This window comes from Equus caballus, chromosome 18 (genome assembly GCF_041296265.1).
Source record: "Equus caballus isolate H_3958 breed thoroughbred chromosome 18, TB-T2T, whole genome shotgun sequence".
In the NCBI taxonomy this organism is placed as follows: domain Eukaryota; kingdom Metazoa; phylum Chordata; class Mammalia; order Perissodactyla; family Equidae; genus Equus; species Equus caballus.
In genome coordinates this window covers 54,524,463-54,534,405 of record NC_091701.1, presented here as the reverse complement: position 1 = coordinate 54,534,405, position 9,943 = coordinate 54,524,463, and the positions used below count along the sequence as shown (strand labels likewise).

Below are 9,943 nucleotides of genomic sequence, written 5' to 3'. Positions count from 1 at the left end.
CATCCGCGCCCGCCTCCAGCCGCTGCCAATCACACGCTTCCGCAGGTCTTGAGTTACGGAGACACCTCTTATTTACTCTCTGTTCCCGCCCCCTCCAGAACTGCTTCCCGCCCTTCGGGACCTTGTCCAATCACCAACGCCGAGTGTCCTCTGGTTCCCGCCCCCTGTATCCCCGCCCTCCTGAAGTCCTGCCCCCTCCTTTAAGTCTGACGGAACAGCTTGACCCGGAGGCGCTCGGTCTGAAGGAAGGCAAGAAGGGGCGTGTGCGTGTAGGGAAGGGACGCGAGAAGAAAGGGGGGATGCCGGGAGTGGGGCGGGGAGAAGGGTTGTCAGTCTGATCTCGCGAGAGAGGACGGAAGCCTGTGGGAGCCCGTGGCCTTTAAAGTGCGGTTCAGCCCTTTCCTCCAGGGGTAGTTTGTAAACACGGCTGAGCTCTGGCCTCCTCGGAGACCGAAAGAAGCATGAACTAGTGACCTGGCGAGGTGAGTGGTCATGGGGAGAGGGCCGCAGGACTGGAGACCATAGGGATACAGAGAAAGAAGGCGCTAACATGGCGACGTCGCTCACCATAGTCCCCACCCCCCGCTTCCCATCACCTCGGGCGCGCCTGCCTCGGTGCCTAACCCTCGAGGCGACTGTGGTTGGGCTGCCACTTCACCGGCCCGCGCGGCGTTCGGCTTCGGGAGCCCGACCGGCCGCGCTGGACCGTTAGGTAACGCGCTCGTTGTTCCGGCCCCTCCCCGCTCGCGCGCTTTCCTAACGGAGAGGAAAAGGGAATAACGGCTCCTCTTAGACCCCTCCCCCCGATTTATCTTGCCCGCTCCGGTCAGTTCAGAGGTCCCTGGGGCACATGTCGATCCGCCGAGGGTACAGGGAGACCCTCTCAGTCCTTGGATTGAGCAGGAAGAGGGCCGGCTCTGAGCTCCCCACCCGGCACTCAGAGCTTGGGGACTGTGTGTGTGTGTGTGTGATGGTGGCGGGGAGGAGGATCCGGAGGCGCGGCTGGAAATAGGGTCAGGGTCTCTGGCTGCGGTGGAACGTGATGGAACAAATGGTGTGGAGAAGCTGGGAGCTGGAACTCTCGGTCTTTTCTCTCCTTTCTGCCCCCTCACACTCCTGCCACCCCCACTTTATCCCCGTGGGGCGGGGCTGAGGTGTGGGTGCAGATTGATTTCGGTTTTCCCCCCGTTTTTTACCTTCCTGGGTGGACTGCAGACCTACTGTAGGGAGATAATCTCTGCTTTTTATTAATGTCTTAGGGACTAGGGCCGAGGGTGTGTGTGTGTTTTCTCTGTTCGCTCGTTGAACCGACGCTGGGAATGAGAGGGCGGAGGAGCTGGGGACTATTTTTGTGCCGTTAGGTAGTAGGAAATTGTCTTTGCTTAATGAGGAGTCTGAAAACCTTTGAGGCCAAGAGCAAAACTACTGTGAATAAGATGGAGTAAAAGGGATTACTCCTGATGGACTTTAGACCTATTGACTAATCCCTAAATTGTAATGTGAAAGTTACGATTTCTTAGGAATTTCAAATTACGGAGACGGTAACAATGCATACATTTAATGTATAAATTTGAAGTCAGAACAAAATCTGTTCCTCTGAGCACACTTTTTTGTCCTATTTGAAGAAATTCATAACCGCCGGCATTGTCAGTATTAGCGTTTCTAGGCATAATCTTTAAATAGCTGTGTATCCTTGGTCTGTTGTACCAAAACTCTGAAGGTGAGAAACTTGTTAAAAAGTCAGCCCTACAAGGTTAAGTGCCCTGAAAGACTCAGAAAGTAGCAATTATATGTTGTAATTAAATTTGTTACACTGACTTGAGGAATCCACTCTAAACGCTTTTTTCAAAACTGCCGGAACATCGTTGTAAAGTATGCTCAAAAAATAGAGACGTCCTTCTGCAGATCAAGAAACAGAATTGAGCAAGTGCATGGATATTTAAGGCCATCGATAAATGAGTAACAATTAAGAATCTTAGTCTTTGTAATTTATAAGATTTTTCCAAATTTACGCTGGTGTGTATGCTGCATGCCTAAGACATGTTTCATCTTGCTTTAGAGGATGCTACTGCCATTCAGTTTTAATTAGTAAAGTATAATATGGTGGTAATTTAGAATGTAGGATTTGTATATTAATTATGAGTAAGGCAGGAGCTTTCAGGGGCTTTTGTATGTGTGTTTTTAAGGTACATAATTCCTTGTGTAGATCAGATTGCATTTCCTGGAACTTCTTTTTTAAATTCTTTATTAGAATGTTTGGAAATTTGGGGGCACTATATCATAATCTATATGTAATTCAGAAATTCCTGCATTTACTGTTTTACTTGGAGTATTTGTTTCATATTTTTAAACTAAGGTAACGGTAGAAATGAGTATGTTAGGTCTTTAACAAATAATTTGGAAGGATGCTTTTTATTGCTACTTAGTATTTGGAAGCTATATGAATATCACTTAAAAAAATAATATGCTGTACATCAAACATCTACTACCTATAATTAGCAGTAACTCAAGAAATCATCTAAATTTTTGTATTTTGGAAAAGTTAGGTTTTAATGATTTATGTGTTCTCTGCTGGTAAATTAAATTGTTAGGTAAACAATCCCACCATAAATGCTATTTCCAGTCATTTTGTCTTCAAGCTCTTCCTTCCAATATGAAATATGTCTCTAAGCTGGCACTTCTTTCTCTTTGGTATTCTTACTGTAATGTCCTTAGAGAAGAAAAAGTAGTTGAAATCTCCCTGTTTAAAACCAAATTTTCACAAGAACGTCTCTTGTTTAAAACCCGTTAAATAATAATAATTGGATATTCGGCTGATCCTTATAAAAATCAATACATACAGTACTTGTTATTCTATTCTATGTATGTAAAATGTACTGTAAAAAAACAAATGTGCGTTGTTATAGTCAGTAGTTTAACTTGGTATTTCTGTGTTTGTCTTATACTCACACCTGTTCCTTGAGGCTAAGAATGTTTCTAAATTGCTGTATATTCTCTTAATGTAATTTTTAATGAGGAGGTAGTAGTGATAATATTCACCTGTTTATATATAGGGGAAAACCCCACAAAACATTTTATTTCTTTTGTTCTATTTCTTAAGGTCAAGGTTAAAAAGTTAGAGTAAGGTATAGTTTCACAGAAATTTTGGAAAGTTTGTGGATCTTTAAGGCCAACAATAAGAATTAGTTTACATATATTATTATAAATATATATCATTATAATTGTACACTTTTAGATACAGATAGTTATTAAATCTGCTATTTTCATTTATTCTTTTTAACTGGTATATTCATTTATATTTTATGTGTTATGTTTAGTGAGGCTTTTTTTTTTCTTCTTGATATTTTGGCAGAGGTAGTAAAGTGATTAAAAACATTTTTTGCAACAAAAAGGGATATAAATAAACAATGCTTTTGAGGCTAGGCCTATTCACCCGTGTCTGCATTCTGTATCTTAACGAAGACAGTGGTTCTCAACCGTTTTTTCTGTCTTCATAGCCAAGGAATAGAAAACACTCCCAACAGTAGTAGTAGCTTATTACCACAGAGACTCTCAGCGAGATATAGTAGGGAAAGACAGGGTGGAATGATTGTAATTGGCAAGAGCCAAGTGGCAAAATACCAAGTGTATTTTCGTTATTTTGGTAGTATGTCGTTACCTTTGTCTATATTATAACCTTAAATTTATAAATATGTTCCTATGAGTTCCTTAGGTTGCCTAACTGAACCTAAACCTTTGTCATCCCAATTTTATAGCTTTGTTTTTTCTAATTCTACTGTTTGGGCTAGTGTGTTTCCTTTCACTTATGAACACATTAGAATAGTGTTACTAGAAATCAACTCCAAATTTCCCCTACTAACAAATAATTGTTTTTATTATTTTTGTTGTCTTCTAACTTGTGCATATATGTTATAGCTTTTACATAATTATATGGTAGATACAGTTTTATTTTACTTTTATGGCATTAGCAATTTCCTGTGTTATCCAACCTTTGTAATATTTAATGGGTACATACATGATAGTTTACAAAATGACTATAAAAATTTCCTCAATTTTAAATGCCCCAACAGGAAAATAATTGTTTTCAGTTTCTGCCTGTTTTAACATTGAATTGAGTATATCTGTGCGTGTATCTTTTTTCTTATTTTGATTTGTTTCCATAGGATACTAACATCAAATGAAATTACCAGGCCAAAGGATATAAATGTTTTCACAGTTGCAAAAATTTTTGCCTCCCCAAAGAGTTGAGCAAGTTTACACCATCATCAAAATACAAATGCACCAACTTTGTCGTAATTTTACCAACTTTGGAGTTGTGCTTATTAAAGTAGGATTATTTAATTAGGAATTGTTAATGGGAATAATTTGCATATTTAGCAGTTTTATTTAGTTGACTGTATCAGTCTGTAGTTATTTGTCTGCCAGTAATCTGTGTGCTGGGACAGATAACTATGTATTTTATACTTTGTGTCATTTCACTGACTGTTTCTCTTAAAGATTACTGGAACTTTTGACAATCTAATAACAATAATCCTTAAATTTTATGCAGATTTACATAGTTTACACATTGGATGTCTTTTGCTAGTTTGTTTTAGTATAAGAGCTACTTTCTGAACTGTAGATTTATGAGTTAATAAGATTCATACTGACGTTTATTTCCATATAGGTAACCTTTGAAATAAAGAATGTGTATGTGATAGCCAAATTGACTGAATTTTTGTTTCCTCTATATCGTCTTCTGGCACATAGTAAGTATATAATCAATGTTTTAGGGTAGTTCTTAGGAACTGGATTGTCATGGGTCTACCACTTGTTATCTGTGTCACCATGGGCAAATAATATAACTTCTCTGTGCCTCATTTCCTTATCTTTAAGGATAATAATACTTAACTCAGAGCCTTGTTGCGGATGTTCAAATAATTAATGTATGTACAATGCTTAAAACAGTCTCAGAAACTTAATGAGTACTCACTATATGGTGTGGTAATTATTATTGTGAAAGTTCATTCAGAAATAACAGTCATCTAGCACAGCACCTCCAGGCATGCATGTGATGTGGCTTGAAGGCAGTACATCAACCGTCTATTTGGTAGCTTTGACGATAAAGTTGAGTTTTCCCTGGAAACTTAAAATTTGAGCTGGAACTTAGTACCTTAGAATTTTCCCTGTGCGGCAATATCTCTTATTTTTTGTTCCATATATACACCCCTTCTCCCCAAGTCAGACTTTTTCTATATAAAACTCATGCAGTATAGCATATCTCTATTTTGAACTGATAAAATTGTGATACTTTGATTACCATAAAATCCAGTTGTCATTTTCTTGTATTCCACCAATACCACTATGAACATTTTGGTGAAACCTTTCATTACTTCCTCTCTATAGTGGATGAGATGATGTGTAAATCAAAAGACCACATTTCTAATGTTTATTCTTTTGAATTTTTTACTAACTATTCAACTAATATAACCCCATCATCAGTTCTCAACCACAGTGTTGAAATTCACTGGTGTCTTGTATCATTTGTAAGGAAAGTTGGTTTTTCTTTTTCTTAAAGGTATGCTTTTTTTGGTGAGAAAGATTGGCCCTGAGCTAGCATCTCTTGCCAATCTTCCTTTTTTTTTTTTTTTTTCTCCTCCCCAAAGTCCTGGTACATAGTTGTATATCCTGGTTCTAACTCATTCTAGTTCTTCTATGTGAGATGCCACCATAGCTTGGCTTGATGCATGGTGCATAGGTCCACGCCCAGAATCTGAACCGGCAAACCCTGAGTGTCAAAGTGGAGTGCATGAATTTAACCACTCGGCCACGGGCTGGCCCCAAGGAAGGTTTTAATGATTGTTGAAATATGGATGTTGGGTTGAGGGTTATTCCTGTCATAATATCTCTTTCACTTGCTTGAATTTTGACGTACTTTGAGAGAAAAAGAGAGAGGTGAGCTTATGAGTCTTGTAAATGGGAATTATACGTAATCTTTACCCTATCTTATTCGTGCCTTCTTTATAATGAGAAATTATTATTGATGTACTCTTAATAGCAGTAATGACTGAATTATTGTAATTCTTGGTGAGTTGTCAATTTCTATTTCTGTTTTCTTTTTACATTTGCAAAAGGTAAGTTTTTAGTAAAAAAAAAAAGAAAAACAATGATAAGTACATTTTATACGTCTACCTTGAGCAAAAATAATGCTATGGACGTTATTTCATATAACAGATACAATTACTGAATCTAAAATGATGTTATTAGTAAACTTGCATTAGCACTGTTCATATTCATAGCTATTAATCTGTAAGTTCTTTGTATTTATATATTTCTAATGTTATTCTTTTGTAATTTTAAACTATAAAACAAGAACTTGCTTATGTTACATCACCTAGAGATTAAAGGCCTGGGAATAATAAAGAATCACTTAAAAAGTGAAGTTTAACTTAAAAATTGGACTACTAGGGGGCTAGCCCTGTGGTCTAGTGGTTAAAGTTCTGTGCATTCCCCTTTGGTGGCCCGGGTTCATGGGTTTGGATCCTGGGCGTGGACCTACTGCACTCATCAGCCCTGCTGTGGGGGCATCCAACATACAAAGTAGAGGAAGACTAGCACAGATGTTAGCTCAGGGCTAATCTTCCTCAAGCCAAAAAAGAAGAACATTGGCAATGGATGTTTGCTCGGGTCAAATCTTCCTCACCAAAAAAGAAAAAAAGAAAAGAAAAAAGAACTACTGATATTTTTATTAAAGAATATTTTGAAATAATGGACCAATATCACTATGCATGTAGTCATAGTGTTCTTTCATGAATACAGTATTGAGAAAAGTCTGTGATGTTCTTTATGTGTCCCATCAGCTTTGAGTAGTTTCATTAAGACTTTAATATACTGAGGAGTTGAGATATGTGTGAAGGAAGGACATCTGTCATGTCTCCTGTGAGAGGTAAAAAATTAAAAACTGCTGCGTCCCTCGTTAAAGCTGGGTTTATATTTTTCTCGCTTCTGAGGAGTTTGATTTCTTTACATTGATGAACTAAACTTTATGTACCAAATAACCTTATGGGATAACATCAAATTCCTCAGTTAAAGATTAATGTAAAAATATTCAGTCTAAAAGTTAAACTAAATATGTAGTTCTCAGTTTCCAGCCTTAAAAATAAAGAAGGTAGTAAGATTAGGATTAGTTGAGGATTAGGAAAACATACATTTAAAGTCAAAGTAAAACTTCTAATAAACATAATGGATACTGTATGGGTGCCATGCACTGTTACGTATTTTACATGTATTATTCATTTTTTTTTGACAACACTGAAACTAGTATATTGTTTCTTACTGGAGAGGATAGTAGTGAAATCATACCATTTAAAAATTTTCTGATACAGAAACGTAAAGATACTTTAACTTTGAAAGGGGAATGAAGTCCTACTGGCTAAATGCTACAGATTTTCAAACTCTTAGGTTTAAGTTTGTTAACAGTGACCATATTGCTGTTCCCAAAGTGAGCTCTAGGATCATTGCTTGCATTTTGCGGTGCTTGACCAAGATCTAAGAAAGAAATTATGGCACAGAGAAAACTCTCTATCCATAAGGTACTGCTGCCCTGGAAACCTTGGGACACAAGCCTGTCCTCCTTGGTACCTTAACATTTTTGCTCACTCTAATTTTCTATTTCTGCATCACAAATTACCATATACATTGCATCTTAAAACAACACAGATTTATCTTGCAGTTTTTTGTAGGTCAGAAGTTGAGGTGGGCTCAGGTGGGTCCTCTGCTTAGGGTCTTACAAAGCCAAAAGCAATATGTTGGCAGAGCTGCATTCCTTTTTTGGAGTCTCTGGGGAGGAACCGCTTCCAAGTTCATTCAGATTGTTGGCTGAATGCTGTTGTAGGACGGAGGTCCCTCTTTCTTTGCTGACTATCAGGGCTGATATTTGCTCCTAAAAGCTGAAATGCTTTCACTGCTTCCCCCTCCAGTAATGGCAGTTCAGGTCTTTCTCATGTTTCTAATCTCTGTGACTTCTGCCTCTGCTGAATCTCTGAACTCCAGATGGAGAAAGTTCTCTGCTCTTAAACGCTTGTATAATTAGATTGGGCCACCTGGATAACGCAGGATAATCTTCCTATTTTGGGATCTGTAATCTTTTTATATCCACAGAGTCCATTTTGCCATGTAACGTAACTTATTCACAGGTTCCAGGGATTAGAGGATGGACATCTTTGGGGTCCATTCCGCCTACTACACACATATATACTACTGAAAAGAAATTTGATAAACTATGTACCCTTGCACCTTTCTAAGTTGATTCCTAAAATTTTTCATCACAAGTTTAAATACTTGAAAAAGGTATAATTTCTGGCTTTTCTAGATATTGACACCATTCTTTTATAAGTACCTAATTTCCACAGTGGTTTGATACCATCATCGGTTTTAAAAAACAAACTTTAAGGGGCGGGCCCCGTGGCCCAGTGGTTAAGTTCGCGCGCTCCGCTGCAGGCGGCCCAGTGTTTCGTTGGTTCGAATCCTGGGCATGGAGATGGCACTGCTCATCAAACCACACTGAGGCAGCGTCCCACATACCACAACTAGAAAGACCCACAACGAAGAATATGCAACTATGTACTGGAGAGCTTGGGGGAGAAAGAGCAAAAAAAATAAAAAATAAATTTAAAAAAAAACCCAAACTTTAAGGCCTGGCCCTGTGGCTGAGTGGTTAAAGTTCTGTACGCTCCACTTCAGCAGCCTGGGTTCGTGGGTCCAGATCCCGGGCATAGACCTACTCCACTGCTGTGGAGGTGTCCCACTTACAAAAAATAGAGGAAGATTGGCACAGATGTTAGCTCAAGGCTAATCTTCCTCAAGTAAAAAAGAGGAGGATTGGCAATGGATGTTAGCTCAGGGCACATCTTCCTAAGGAAAAAAAAAGGCAAACTTTAATTCATCTTTAACAGTTGGAAATTTTCATTGTTTCTTTTTCTTATTTATTTGTTATATTAATTTCCACTTCTCCAACATAATTTTATTTGAATCCAGTATATTTTAATGTTTTAAAGTATTTTATTGATCACCTTACCATACTTCCCTGCAACAAGTATAAATTGAACTTTTCAGTTTCTTTTTTTTTTTTTTTGAGGAAGGTTAGCCCTGAGCTAACATCTGTTGCTAATCCTCCTCTTTTTTTTTTTTTTTTTTTTGCTGAGGAAGACTGACCCTGAGCTAACATCCGTGCCCATCTTCCTCTGTTTTATGTGGACACCTGCCACAGCATAGCTTGCCAAGTGGTACGTAGGTCCACACCCAGGATCCAACCTGGCCAAACCCTGCCTGGGCCACCAAAGTGGAATGTGCAAACTTAACCGCTGAGCCACTGGGCCAGCCCCAAACTTTTCACTTTCTTAATGATTTCCTCTTTGCTTTGTTCTCATGGAGCTCCTTCTCAGGACAATGCATTTTTGGACAATATTTTGAGAATGGAAGAGGCAGTCATTAAATGAAAGTTTTTATTGCTCCTGTCATCACACTGCAATATATCTGAATTCAGAACATTCCTAAACACAGGGGAAAACACCCTTTTTTTTGTGGTTAGGAAGATTTGCCCTGACCTAGTAATATCTGTTGCCAATCTTCCTCTTTTTGCTTGAGAAAGATTGTTGCTGCACTAATGTGCCATTTTGTATGTGGGTCGCCACCACAGCATGGTTTAATGAGCAGCGTTTAGGTCCATGCCCAGGATCCGAACCTGTCAACCCTGGGCTCTGGAAGCGGAGCACGTGGACTTAACCATAACTATGCCACTGGGCCGACCACCAAAACACCATTCTTAAAGCCATGCTTTACTTAACAGAAATATTTATAAGACAGGGAAAGACACAAGCCTGAGGTTTAATGGTACCTTGATTAGTGGAGGCGTCAAGACACTGTGATTTTAAATTATCCCCTTGTTTTGTTCCATGGAGGTTTT

At 38.8% G+C, this 9,943-nt stretch overlaps 1 protein-coding gene across 22 annotated transcripts in view; it reads left to right on the top strand.

Moving 5' to 3' along the window:
• The first annotated feature begins 226 nt into the window (after positions 1–226).
• Positions 227–9,943, top strand: part of ATF2 (activating transcription factor 2) — a 73,264-nt gene continuing 63,547 nt past the window's right edge. For 5 of the 22 annotated variants that reach the window (XM_070241245.1, XM_070241249.1, XM_070241250.1 and 2 more), the window contains exons 1-2: positions 227–482; positions 4,667–4,748. The gene's annotated coding sequence lies outside the window, so the exon portion shown is untranslated. The other 17 variants (XM_070241261.1, XM_070241257.1, XM_070241244.1 and 14 more) reach the window with 9 other exon arrangements.